This window comes from Sinohyriopsis cumingii, chromosome 3, assembly GCF_028554795.1.
Source record: "Sinohyriopsis cumingii isolate HCF-2022 chromosome 3, ASM2855479v2, whole genome shotgun sequence".
Taxonomy (NCBI): Eukaryota; Metazoa; Mollusca; class Bivalvia; order Unionida; family Unionidae; genus Sinohyriopsis; species Sinohyriopsis cumingii.
In genome coordinates, this window is record NC_142963.1 from 128,190,099 (window position 1) to 128,206,194 (window position 16,096).

Genomic DNA, 16,096 nt, shown 5'->3' on the forward strand with positions numbered 1-16,096 from the left:
ATCCGTGCTAACAGCGGCGATAAAGCTGTTACCTTAAAGCGTGGAAGAAATTCGATAACAATTCTTTCCTTGTAAACCTTCCTTTATAAGAGTGTGTATGAGTACGATCATTAAGGGCTTGCGTTAGGCAGAAATAGCTACGTACTGAAAACTGTCCGATTATTGCTGACAGACGCAGTATCAACAGTCGCGGTAGCAATAATTTCCATTGAAGATTTGAAATATTGATCTGCAGCAACAAAATTCCACTATTGTGCTTCCTTGACAAAGGTTCATGTAGTAATGGAGGAAAAATATCTCGGAAAAAATCAGATTGGGAAGGGAATAAAGAAATGCAAAAATATAGAAAGAAAGGAAGAAAACAATACATAGTGGCGGAAATAATTTTTTCCTTAAATAAAATGCACGCATTGCTTACACATTTATAAATCATCATTATTAACGGATCTGGCAACATACGCCATTAGAATAGGATGTCACATCGGGTATCTATGAGGATAAATATTAGGCCACTATCTTTATGGGTTTGTAGCGTCAAGATGGGAAATCCTAAACAATTGGCATTGTGGGATTCTACTGGCGGAAAATGCTACATTGTAACATTATGAGTCTGGTCTCTAATTAGAAATGTAATATTAAGATGTCCAAAGGTTTAACATGTATGGGTTTTTTTGGAGCATAAAAAAAATTTAACACGGTGATCACAATCTGACCTCTAACTGAAATTTAACAGAAGTTGATACTCTGGATTCTATCGGAAATTAAACGTGGGGAGGAGTTTCTGGCCTTAAACGGGAATTTAACATAAAAATGAGACTCTGGCCCCTAACGTCAGTGAACAGTGAGGCTATAAATGTTTGTTTGAGATATTATAATTGTGCCTCAAATATGGAACTTCAGCGCTGCAATGGCACTATGACCTTTAACAGGGCTTTAACATTGATGCTAGTGATTTATGGCAACAAGCGGGAATTAAAATTAGTTGATATTACACATTAGGAAATTCTCAGTAGTGACACCCTAGCGAGAAGATGGGAAATCATTTGTTAAATAAGATGTCCAAAGGTATTACAATATGGAGCTCTCTGTCCTTAAACTGGAAATGTAATGTTAAAAAAATATGTCCACCCGACTCACTTTATCGGCGGTTTGTGGTCTTACAGGACTTTTCACGGGAGTGACTTTATGGGATCTTACAGGAAATGTGATGTTAATACTTGCAAATAGTTTTAACATTATGGGAATAATATGTGAAATTTTTTTATAACTTTAGCATCATGCGTTCATGTAGCATTAGGCCATTTTGCCACAGATGCAAAGTTGATTTTTTGCTAAAAAGTAAATAGTCATAAATGTTTACAAATCCTCTTTTCTATTGTTTCAGTGTTGATAGACACTTCACTTCCAAAACAAGTTAGCACATCCTTTAAGGGGAATCTCTAATTTTCTTCATAAAGAATATACCTTTCATTATCTTCCACACATTACAGAATCTGATCTTTGTAATCTCACATTATTAAATTGAGTTCATACATCATTTCATCCCATAAAGTCGATGATATCGTCTTTCATAGGATATCATCCATAGAGGAATCAAGAGGTGTGAGAGAACGAGATACTTTTTTTTAACATTATTTAAATGATTAACATTATATTTCCTGTTTGAGACCAGACAGCCATGCAATGTCAAACCTACAGACACCTTTTATCATAGGATTTCCCTTCTTATTGGCAGAGTGGAGTGTCACTGTTGTGAATTTCCGTCTATTTAACAATAACTGATGTTAATTTTCGTATACTGACATAAATGTGTAGACTCAGTGTTAAATTCCCTTCATAGGTCATAGCGCCATTATAAGCTACCAAGTCACATTTTGGAATCTAAATCCATATATAAAGCAATAAATTATAACCTCGATGCTAAATTACATAATAGGTCAGGGTATCATTCCCATGGCAATGCTCGTGAGAGGTCAGAGAATCGTCTCCATATTAACTTCCTGTTAGAGTCAAGAGTCTATCATTTTTTTCTTTCACCATTTTCAATTGTTTTATTGGAAATGAGGAAAATCGTTATCTGATGCTTCTTCAAATAAATGTTTGTTTTCCATATTTTATTTGTATATATACTTTATCCATAAACAAAGCATTGTTCCTTTTAGACTCACTGTTTAGGACATTTAAAAGCTATATTGCAATTTTACTTGAAAAGGCCCTATCACGTTCACACAGCTGTCAGTATGAACAAAGTTTTACTCTAACTTTCCGTATTTTCGGTTAGGAATCTCTTTCAAATATTGTATTATATTGCCTTGACAAAAGCATTAGATGATCATTGATTATGTTACCCTAATCCATAGGTCGCCATATATATTGTTAACACATAACAGTATTCATAATTAGACGTTGCAAGGAATTAAGAACAGGATATTTCCAGCGTTTCAACTACTTTTAATTTTTATATTTTCATTTCTGTCTCTTATAGAAACACAACTTAAAAGATCATATAGTTGGAATGGAACGCAAGTGTATTCAAAGTTAAGTGTGTTCAACAATGACATTCAAGATATAAAAGGTGTTAATTAGATGAGTTAAAAATATATAGAGCATACTTCAAAGTGTTAGAAAAGATGCCGATTGCACTGGTTGCACTCAGTGATGATGACATTGTAATAAGCACCATCATTTATGCTAGCAAGTTTTAAACAGTGCATGGTGAGCAAATAACGGATTATGTATTTCATGTGTGTAAATAAGAAAATTTGTATTAAGCTACATTCTTAGTATAAATAAACGATCTCGTTAACTTGACATGGTCAAACACAGATATATAGATATCGCAGAGAACAATGTTATAAAGAAAACAGCAAATTGTGATTCAATACGTAAAATACATGCATATTTAAAGAATCAACCTTAATAATAAATATAAGCTGAATAATAGGTTCGAAAGATTGTAGAATCAGCCCAGGGTGCTAAACATAAAGACGGATTAAGAAGTTCGTCATGTTAACTAACTCAATGTTAACATCTAAAGACAAAATGCATCAAGTAAAGTATTTTCTGGATCTTATATACCGTTTTAAATAATCTAAGTCTGAGACGGCCTAGCCTAAAGGGCAAGCAGAGCAAGACAAGCCACCACATTTCAGACTTCTTTACTACGATCATAAATGTCCAGCTACCTACAAAATATAAATAAAAATGCACCAAAATTGAACGTTACCAAACGAATATAAACTATATTGAATGAAAAGAATATTTAACTGAACGTCCACTCTACTTATTGCACAAGAAAGCGAGAAAAGAGTTTCTTACCAAAGGGTTCAAATTAGTCACGTGGAGGATCAATGACAAACAGACATACGCTACATGCAAGCATATGAAAAAGATAATCAAGGATATAAATATATTTTGACAGTGATATACGTAGTTTCTCAATGTTACGTTTGGGCTTAAAAGTTTAAACAAAAATATTAGATGACGTAGAGAGAACTAGTCAAGGAGCGGAAGCATACAAATAAAAGTGAACAGGAAACCTAAGGATTCGCTGCTAATGGAAATTATTGAATATTTTAAATTTGATCAGACAGAAAAAATGTGTATTTGACCTTAAGAACTAAACTGTAAGTTCTTGACTCAAAACAAATCATAAAATGGGTAGATGCCTTATAAAGCTGATACAAGGGTACAAGCAAGGCACATAGCAGGTCACGAGACATGGCTCAGATAAAGGAGGTTAGGAAAGAAACATTTGAAATGTATGTAAAATACTATTTGATTACACACCTGCCAAATACATTTGGAACGCCAAACCTTATAACTGGTGAAACAGTTAAAATTTCAAAGTACAAAACAATTTTAGGACCACGAGACTTTCTAAATATATCTAGGGAATATCTAAAACCACGGTAGTAATTTTAGCTGATCCATAGACAATACTACATATGTATTTTGTTATGAGTGGGCGGAAAGACTGTCGTGGCTGTCAGGTCGATACGTATGTTCGTACCCCGTGTCTGAACATAGCAATTATGTGGTATTGTATTTATTATATAACCCCTTTCTATCCACATATTCTTTTCAATTTTTAATATATATGTTTAGAAAAATAATTTAAGCATTTTGCATTTCATGATAGATATGGTACAACCCGCTAAACAATTCACATGTACATAGCCGAGGGTACGGCTAGATCTATCATGTGCAGCTGCGTCATCGGTCACTCTCCATTGCACATATGACTATGTACTCTTTAGCTATTAAATTTTAAAAATGTTTAAAGAAACAAAATGAATGGATCGTAACTGCTGTAATAGGCAGGTTGATTATTTTCTTTACATCCCGAACAGATCATAGCTTTTAGATCAGTATTTTACCCTTTTCTTACGCCCTACTTCCAGAATGAATAAACTCTTCTTACAAGCAAATTTTCACAGACTAACGTCAATTAAATATATTCAATCTTAAATAGAAAACCGAATGTTTTACAGTGCATTGAAACTCTCTATCTTTATGGGGTTTTTTAATACAACAGATTATTGATGCATTGAACTTAATCTTCGTAATTTAAGTTTATATTTTTCTAACATTCCGACTATATTTTTAACTTTCGAATAATATTTTGGCAAGAAAATTCTAAACACTATCGTACGCTTTTATTTTCTTTGTTTTCTACTTGAACAATTGCAATAATTTCAAATGCAACCACACATACACTTCCCTGACTGCGCTCCTGTATTGAAAAAAGTCTCAACAACATTAAGATAGGATGTAAGTCTTCTAAATTTGCATCACATTTAAAACAACTACTGTTCCCAATGACGTCTACCTCGAGTTTGCAAACGTTTGTCGGTTTTATCATCAAATTTATTAAACACTTTGGCATCCACAGTAATATTAATATACAAATTGAATGTTCCTCCACTTAAACCAGCTCATTAAATATATTTGTAAAATAAATATACCGCAGACCATACGTTTCAAACTCTTAAACCAAAATGGATTTTGTTTATGTTTGGATATTTAGATGATTTCTTTTGTGAAATGACTTCTTTCTTAGGTGTTGTACTAAGGTGTTGTAGCTGGAAACGAGATCAAAGGATTTAGAACTTTGTATTCTTCCGTTTCTTTTTGTTTAAGTTTGTTCCGCCCAGAATTCAGCACTTTTTGCAATTTCCTTTGTCGGTTTAATCAGCAGAGTAAATGTTTATTCAATAACCCGTAGAACACTTTTTGCCTTTTCAATGTTCTTGGAGCCACCAACAACAGTCGACTACATTTTAGGTGGCAGTCTCAAATACTCTTCGAGTAGTTTACCAAGCAGTCGTATTTTAACTTACCGAGAAACGTTTAATTGACGCTACTAAACCATAGATGTTAGTTCGGATACTCGCTGGTATAAATGCATTGACCAAGCGTGACTCAGCCATGTCTGCGCACAAACATACAAATCGATCGTTGTGATAATGCATTAGCAGTAATTTAGTATCTGTACATTTTCTTGACCCGTTCTTAGTAAAATCGTTTGATCTAGTCATAGTATAAAACGTACATGAGCAGCTTTCAAACGTCCAACATTGACGTACCAACCTAAACTGGTTTAGCTAGGTTTAGTTTCGATTCTTTTTTAATGTTTACGGCGAAAGTCTACCATCAAAGATCTTCAGAGATTCAAAGGCCGGATCCGCGATGAATATTCAAAGTTTGTCTTGTTCACTGTCACAGAAAAGATCTACGTGGATTCTTTTGTGCAGATTGTCCACGGTTTTTCCGAACACAGCATTGTTCATGAGCTTGAAAGAGTCCTTCCCAAACCTATTTGTGGATTTAGTTCTCTGATCCGTATTAACCAGTATCTACTTAGCAATCTATGCATGCTGACAAAATTCAAGCACTTGATGGATCTTGGTTACACACATTCCCACTCGCAGATATAGCTGGAGGTTTTCGCACCTGTAGTACGTTAATATTTCGTATTAAGACCTAGTACTTGTTTTGTACATCCAGTGTATTAACGTCCATATTCATAAACGAGTGTTGCACAGATACGGTGACAACCACCTATCAGGCACCGACAACTCTTCTGAAAACAGCGGATAAACGTTGTAAACAAGTAAATGTTCAGGTTATTCAAGATCAACTTCAAATAAATATCCGTAGTCGCTGTTAATGGTGTAATCATTTATGCACTTTTTCACGTGAATCTGTATGGGATCAATCCACTGACAACCAACAACTGCCAACGGTTGTATTATTGCCCATCGAAAGAGGCTATTATCATTTAGATACATAATGTAACTGTTAGAGGCAGCTAGGTAATACCCGTCCACGTTTGGGTTGTTGGCGCGCGCATATGTGACTCTCCATAGAAATCCCGCCACGAATAGATCGCTCAATAAACAAATGTTTGTCAATATTGGTGAGCAATTACAAGTCGATTTTGCTTTTGGACAACAACGCATCTCGAGTCATTCCAGGTTGTGAGAAATAATACTCATGCCATTGTCACGAAATTTCTCAAACATATCAGTCAGTGACAAAACATCAGTGCGCAGATACAGATCGTAATAATCACTCGTGTTTTTCCATTCTAACGTGGACCATACTTTGCGTGTTCGTAATCTTTTTCTGAGATACCGTCACGTGACAACGAAGAAAAAAGGCTTCATTCGGTGGCAGCTGAGTTTGGACATATTTGTCCTAGTCACTCATATACTCGTATGGATATCCACCTTTTCTCTGTAACAAATCCGTAATGGTTGAACAGTAGTGACAAGTGATTGAAAAGGTCTCCGTCAGATTGCTCACTAACTTGTCCAGTAATGAATTTAAAAATTGCAACGAATCGATAGATTGTAGTTGGTTCTGCTACACGTCATGTATTTTTCCATGTTGTTGCGAATCACACTTACTGGTGACTTTTATTCCATGGCTACTGCTTGCATTATTAAGTAGCCATCATATGTTATGAAAAACTACAGAGATATTTGCTTTGTTTGGGTAAGGTTTCAACTGTAAATTGCATGCGTTGTATGCGGCCCTTCTGTACGCGCCGTTGATATGATAGTGATCACGTATTTCAGCTCCGTCGATTTAAATAGAAACTTCTTTACAGATCATGCAGGGAGTGGCTGTAAAAAAACCTCACGAATTATCACGGGTCACAATCATGTTAGTTGCTTCATAGAGCTGATGTCGAATCCATTGCGCTCTAACTTCAACTGAATTAAGAAACACCTCTACTGAATCCTTACCACGAAACAACATTCGTCGTTCCGTTTGAACATCAAAACTAACTGCTCTATAGCAAAACCCTCATTGGACTTCTTCAGTGAATTGTGTTGCTTGGTTGTTGTTGGAAAAATAACTTTTCGATGACACGTTGAAACATTTAAAGTCCTCGTAGATGATACGAGGGACTTTCATTTTTCGTTCAGTGAATTTGAGAATGTTTTCTTTTCCTGGTTCTGGTATTATCGTCAGCTGCAGTTTTCAGTAATCCCACCGCACTACACGTTATGGTAGGTGAGCAGATGTTGAGTGTTAAAATTTTACATGCGTCAGAATGGAGATTTCTGACGTGTCGGCTTGCTCTGCCGGTTAAGGATCTGATAAAAGATTCTTTAGCAATACGTGGTGAGATACCGATCATGTTTCTTTCACATCTCTCTGGAACAGCAAATCAGTCTGGATTATTTCATGTTCTTCATATGAGGATAGTGCAAGCGGATAAAATTCATTATCGAAAGTGAACACATTAAAGGCGAGACCTGGATTAAGTGTTTCAAACTTCGTTCGATGTGATCGTTGTCACCTGCGCGGAAATTTCTATATTACCAAACCTTTGTTCACCCAGTTGCTGCAGGTATTTTCGAGGCTGGCCTTTATTGGCACTAGCGAGATATAAAGCTGGCAAAATTGTCAATTTAAAACATCTCTGTTGTCAACATTTTCTATTCTGATAACTGACCTTGGAGGAACCCAACTTGGTGTTGGTATGTAACTGGATATACCAAAACGGTTTATCTGGAGAGATATGTACCTCGATTTGGGACAATCTTTCGAGAAACCATCCCAATAGCGTATTCGTGTATTTATCCAAAGTCTCGAGGATCTGTTCAATACCTTTGTCAATTTCAGCATTTATGGTCCTGGTGTCTCTATGACTTTTGATTGTACGAAAACCTCTGTTAATCCACGGTGAGGTCGTTTTAGATCCATATTCGCCAAAGACACTAAGAACAATATCTGCTTTTACTCAAGAGTGTCCAACGTTTCGTAACACCGATGTGATTCCAGGAATCTTATTTGTTAACAGTTGTCGATCGTCTTTATCTGGCTTGTATGAGTTGGATAATTGACACGTGATTTTCCAACTCACCACTACGCGCATGAAACTTAAATTCAGTAACTTTTTCTTGGCGTGGTTTTGCACAAACATGCTCAGCAGTTTCAGTAGCAATAGCAGATGCAATATGTTTTTGTTCATCTCGATGACGGTTTTGATCATCCTGAATACGACGGTTTTGTTCAAGCTTGTTTAATATCACATGTATATTAGCTTTTCTTGTACTTTCTTGGTATTACAAATTGGTGTAGATGTTGTATTGATGCTGTTGCATTGACAACTGGTCGAAGATTCGTGGAGCAGGTTAATTCATGTCAGCTATAGTTCTTCATAATTTAATTATATCATCTTTTCGCATACGACTTGATATTTGTATTCTTTGCTTTAGGCATGTTTATATAACGGTAAAGACTTCTTAATTAAGAAGTCGATCAATGACTTGTTTTATATTGGTACTATATCAGGATAAGAAACTGCAATTGCTTCCACTATTTCGTTTATTTCTGTATCTGTCTGAACAGTCACAGGTGTCTATGCAATCATAGTTGTTTGTTCAATCCACAGGTGTCTGTGCCAATTTTTCCTTTTGCGCTAGATAATACTGATATGGCCGGCAGAGTTAATTACGTGATTTAACTCCGATGCCACATTTACGATACGGTCGAGCACCTGGACCAGTACGTAAGACAGCAAAGGTGTTTTACAATATTCAGTGACATGATCTGCCGTAGAGTTAAATTTTTCCAAGGCATACAACTTTGCATTGGTTGCGTCCCAATACCATTGAGCATGGTGAAACATGGATACCCGTTCGCGCTCTCAGCTTCAAATGGTGTTGTGATTTCAAGGCTGGGTAGATATAGAACTTTACAGAGTCCATTACTTTATTGTATGGTAATTCAAAATTTTAAATCAGGTTTTCTCAGATAGACAGACTTGTTCCTTTTGGAATCATCAAATTCATCTGCAAACGCGATAATATTAATTCCAACTTAGTGACAGACCAAGGTAAATAAAATGACACTGAGTATCACACCAAGTAGAGTACGACCAAACTTTGTACATTTGTATGCAATAGTACATGTATTGGAGTGTAGCTTCAAAGATTGTTTTCCGTGCTGTAACTGCTTCTCTTTTGCTTGTTTGTAATAAAATTTGCTAATCCTCTTAAGATTGGTGAGTTTCGATTCCATTCCTATATTAATTTCCAACAACATTTGTTTAATTGATTTGATCTTGGATATCTTTACCATTACAAATAGAACATTCGTCCAAATCAGCACAAGATTACAAAATTTTCTCAGACTCTTCATACGTAGTGGGCGATTTAATCAGATTTTGTTCTTGCACAATATTATGCAGATCTTTTTTCTTTTTCTCTTTATATGATTGACCTAGCTTATTCCGTTCCATTTCTACGGTCGCTTCCAAATTAATCATCTAGAATACACATATTGATCACAAATGTGCAATTTTCATCAAAAGAACAACTCTCGTAAAATTACTGTCGAAAAGCTTACATTCCCAGTCGCTTGAACTTTATTTGTCTTGATATAACCAGCCACAGATAGACTACGGCTTTACCATATGGGGAAACAAATTCAATTATAATCTATCAAGAACTGACAAATTCCAGAAAATGGCGGCTCTAATAATTCCGTAACTCTGTATTAAGAATCCCTCGAATGTTTTATTTTTTATTTTCACGCATACAGTAAAGAATCTGAATCTCCATGATACGATCTACGCATTCTTTCATGTGATCTCTCGTGCAACAGAAGCCAGGCACCAGAAATTGTCTTGAAGAAGAAAAATTGTGTTCAAAATTCGATGGTTTAGTTTTTTTCTTTGTTAAGTGCCGTGTCAGTGACAATATAACATCAAATTAGGTTTTTAAGCTTTAAATATATTTTAAGGCTTATACCATGCACATCTACTCAGTGTGTCTGCACGGATTGTAAAAATTTCATTGAAAAACAATTTGAAAAACCACGAATTACCTAGCTTTTTGGACTTCCAATTCTAGCTAGGTTTCTCCTGCTGTATAGTATAGCGACTTCACGAAATATGGTTTGTATAACTTGATATCATATCCGGTCCTTTTCAACCTTCATTAATATGTTAAGCTATGGTCCGTCAGACAAGTATATATAAATCTTTACGTGGATTGTTCATAACTGACGCGAGCGAGATGGTTTCGTTCCTTGCATTTTGTGTAAGAGGAAGCCGTTAGTATCGTTCCTGGGCATGATCAAACATTATTCGTATTAACCCATAACGGATCGATACATAGCTCGCTCATATGCAGTATTCATTTGTAATTATCCTGGTGCTATATTATCTGATATTTTTCTTCTTCAAATCTTTAATTTTATTCGCTTCGAAGAGAACTAATATTATAAGGTTTAATATCGAAAACTGGTATTATGTGATGGTGGCTAGGCTTTAATCTAGACACATCTCTAAAAGGGGGGTGGGGTATTGTCGTCTGCAAATCAACTGAGTTCACTTTGCTTTTGTCTTAAAGAATAAATATGCCATATCTAACCTGTAGATAAGAGGGACAGTGTATGAATTAAAACTTAGGTATATAGTCTTGACACTTCCCCTTTTTTATTTTAAATGCAACGTGACATGAAAATTCATTTAATCTGTAATGAAAGACATTATCCCGAAAGAACGAGGAAACGGTAAAATGATTAGTTGACGAAAACACAAGAATGCATTGCATCAAAGAAAGCAAAGAACTGTGTGTACGTACTGACAGTGTTGTTATAAGAACGAAAATGTACTCGGGTTTCGTTACAGTGTAGAGCATTACCCGAGGCTGGTTAATTCTTGTCGTTAGCTATAACAAAATACCGAGTCCCTTTCACCCATTGCTGCACAAAGTGCGAAAGTGAGAAACCCGGTTACCATAAGCTCTCTGTCGCGGAATAGAAACCGAGTGGGTTTTTGGACTAAACTAATAAGTCAAACACTGTGTGAAAGATGGAAATTTATGAAATGAATTGATAAAGAAAAATATATAGTGTAAAAATACAATGATTCTCTCCGCTCTCATCACACGATTTACTTACTCACTACACAAACATTCACACATTAAAAGTAAACCAAGAATATGAACTCAATATGACATACAGATCGAAGAACCTCATGGACTGCAGATACGTTTAAAACAGTATTATGCACTACAAGAGAGATTCACATAATCTCAAGTATGGACTCCGATTAAGATTCAAAATAATCTTATGATATTCAAATGCGTTTCAAAATAATGTCATAAACTATGAGAGAGATTCACATAATCTCTTGAAACACATCTAAGATTCAAAAATATCTTATGAACACAACTAAGATTCAAATTAATCTTATAAACATAACTAAAATTCAAAATAATCTTATGAACACAACTAAGATTCAAAATAATCTTATGAACACAACTAAGATTCAGAATAATCTTATAAACACAACTAAGATTCAAATAATCCTATGAACACAACTAAGATTCAAAATAATCTTATGAACACAACTAAGATTCAAAATAATCTTATAAACATAAAAATGCGCCCAGTTGGAACAACAATTGAACCAAACGTATCCTTTTAGACCCCTTGTACAGTCGCACGATTCCTTGGGTTGCCCCACACTCTTACCGGCCGATCGCACCCTTTATGGATCCACCACATGTACGGTCATACGTGTACACGTACAGACAGCATACAGTCACGTTTTGAATTTGCTACATCTACGTCCGTGGCTCAGACATACGTACATACATACATACGTATCGACAGCACGCAACCTTAAATACTCTGGAAACTCCAGACAGCTCTAAACAACTTTAGACAGCTTCAGACAGCTAGTCAGCTCTAGTCATATTCACAGTCACAATCACAATCACAATCAGCTACAATAAAACCAAACTGGTCATAATAATAGTTTCTGTAAATTCTCTAGATATATGCTAATACATTAACTTCTTATAGTGACTTGTAATTCAAAGTTCAAATCTGCGTTGTAATAAATGCATTATTACGCGATAAGACAATATAAACCGAATAAGCTTCGCATATCAAATTAAATATAAATTTAACACTTACCCCTATGGCTGGGGAACAATGGAGAACGTACACTCATTGACGTGATCCAAAACGACCAGTGTCGGTTTAGAAATTGATCTTACTTAAATCCATAGGAGAGTGAACAATAGTCAGGGCAAAATACCCGTGCATAGCATGTTATTAATGTCCCTTCGTCGCAAGTAATTTACGGCGAAGTACATGTTAATACAGTCGCTTACCTGGAAAAACACTTATTCACCCTAGATAATGTTGTACGCATGTACAACGAAAAATAGTCAAATAGTTCTAAGGCAAAACCAAGTTATTTTTTGCCTAATTCTGTGACACTCTGAAGCCGTGGATTTCACCATAACCAGGGTACTTATGGAGTAAAGTCTGACTGTATCATCGGAACACAACGAGTTGTGCCAGCAAGCTGTCCACATTAAGGACGGCTTCCTTATCAACAAAAAGACTGAAAGACAAATAACCTTACAGCTGACTCTACTAACCCCAAAACAGGTATTGATTGCACATTGCATGTTGAGAAATACATACACCAATAACTTTTATGGGTCATTTCCTTCAAAAATAAATAACCCGTAATGCAAAACAATCTTATAGAGAGCTCTGCCCAGCGAAACCATGTATTGCTTGTGAGCTTATGACACGCGCCAATAACCTTTTACGAGCGGATTTCTGAGAAAAACAAAATGTTGGTGAGGCAGACTGTTGTAGGATGGGCTTTGCCCAACCAACCAGGTATTGATTGTGTGTCGCAAAATACGTATACTAATTGCCTTTACGGGAGCAATCGTACAAATTCTCTTCTTTGGTATCCTTGGTTATAGATGAAACAGTATTCATAGTTTTATACAAATTCTATACTATCGTACTCAGATGAAACATTATTCATAGCTTTGTACAAATTCTGAACTTTCACAACTTTGTTCATATTTATCTTTAAATTCGAAACAATATGAGACGAATATATCAATCAGGTTTTTTTATATATAAGTTCCATATGTTCATTCTTGTTTGATTGCTTGTACAAGTTGCATGATCGTATTAGTTCTACTTTGGGAAGGAAGCGAATTTCTTTTATCAGTTGTTTAGCTCTGTGCGCATCGTTCTGTTGAATCAATTGTTGGACTTCATGTTTACGAGTATGGTGTCGGAATCATTCATCGTTCAATTACATGATAAATAAATATCTCCTTTACGAGATTGCTTTCCGGATGCGGGAGTTCGTGGGTTCGATGGCCGGCCGAGTCGTATCAAAGACTTATAAATTGGTACTAATAGCTGCTACACTATGCGCTCAGCATTAAGAGGTTAGTGTTAGGACTGGTCGGCCTGGTTTCAGGAAAATATGACAGGGTGGGTCATGATGCTACATATCTGCGTCATGATGCCCCACTGCTTGACATCACTATAAACTGCTATACTGCAGACATCGCAGCGATATGACTGAACAATTGTTAAAGCTACGTTAAAAATCCAAATCGCACACATACACACACACACACACACACACACACACACACACACAAACACACACACACAGTTTGCTTTTATTGTCTTTTCTAAATCATATCCCAAGTCTGCATTATGCTCTTACACTACTTAAAGAAAAATGCCGTCAAAATCACAAGGGAAAGACAAATCGTTTATGACATTTGTGGCAGTCTTCGTGGCATTGTCGCCATTTTAAAATTCTACTGTGTGTAATTAAAAATACTTTTTAAGATTAAAAATAATGATGCCTGCAGCTGTCTTTCACTGTACAGAATGTTAGTATTAATAACATTCACAACATACAACTTCATATTTTTCTAAATTTATTTTCAATAACACATTTGCATTTGAAACAAGGAATGACCTATTTAGAGGTCTAATGTAGTCAGCAAATGGCCAATTTTCGTGTGTAAAGCGCATTTTATTCCATGTAATATACACAACTTCATTTCTTCTCGCCGAACTTAATCTAACCTGATGATCGATTATGGCGGGCTGGATTATACCATTTGCATACAACTTATTTTTAAACACAAAACTGCCATTGACTTTATCAAATAGATTCTAGAAAAGAGGATTTTCTGACATATTTACATCTCTATCCTAACTAATGGTTACTATTATGGCGTTTTATACCGATCCTCAGACACTTTTTAACTTTTAATTTCTTTGGCATGGAAAAAAGGACATGGAAAAATAAATCAATTAAAAGACATAATTATCGTACAGGTGCGTCGATAAAAACTTAAATGAAGGGTTTTAAAATAAACATTCGGGCAAATTCAACTGAAATTGATAATCAAACTTTAAGAGCACGTGTTCGGTCAATTTTGAGTGTGTAATGATAGGAATGCAAGATACAAATGTCAGCTCTTGGTGATATTCGTGTTTCAAATCTTAAAATACTGGTGTTGCTGTTGTTGTTGTAGGATTTAACTCTATTTTCAGTACAACATAGGCTATACATGGCAGACAGTATAACTGCTGGAGGAAGAATAATGTTCCCTCTGAACGACGAGCGCTTTAGACCAGTCGGTCAATCGGGTTCGCGGACCCAAAATAATGTTGTAATACTTGCAGCATTTTATCCTCGAGTTATTAAACGTTGGTCGACTGATTGAGTTAGAGAAATGCGCCCACAGGAAATGACGTGTTTTTGTTTCAAATTGTTCATTATTTCCATAGTGTTTTGCTTCATTTAAAACTGTTAACTACATTCTCAGACTTATTCATCCTACAGAAAATAATAGAAAATAAAATGCTAGTCGATTGGAATTATTCTACGTAACGTGCAATTTTCAACTTTCGCTTTTCATAAAGATTTAAATAGGATTAAAGCAAAACAAAATCGATTGGTAATAAAGAAAAGGTGACTGCATTATGCATATTAATGTGTTCATTTCGCACTGCAAGAAGCTGAGTTAAAAATACAAAATTATCTAACTCTATGGCTATCGAGTAAGAACTAAACTCCAAGTCACCCCGGTAACTCATTAATGTCACCTACATTTAAATCTAAAGATTATCAAACAAATGCAACTCAAAGATTGAAATAAATCCGTATAATGTCATTTGTATTTTCACAAAGGTTCTCTCACAATTGGCTAGTGCCTGTGTGTAATAAATGATTTGTTATATTCTCTTCTGCTGTGTTCTCAAACAAAACCGTTTTGATGAGGCTGATGATATAATATATTTAAAAAGTTAATTAGGTGTATAGAAAGTTCCACTCATCAGCTCACAACTTATCGAAAAAACTGTTACCCATCACAATTCCATAATGGACGTATCCTGTTTTCTTATTATTGTTGTTTGCAATCTCCCTAAAAAGAAGAGGACTAGCTAAAATGTGTACTAGCATAATCATTAAAAGTCCTTTTATTCTGTAGTATTAAAAATTGTTTTCAACTTTAATTTGAGATAAAATGCTTTTCTGTCGACATGCTGAGAATAAGATTTTATATTGCATGGATTTTTAGATCAGTGAAAGTGATTTTATTGTTTTTTGACGTTTTATAATAATACGTAGGATTATTGTATCAATGTGGGAATAGGAAGTTACAAATATAATTCAAATAGCGACTGCATACCAGAATGTTGAGCCAAATTGTTTATCGGCATTAAAAATAAAGTCTAGGTATAACATGATATTGAAAATTAGGTA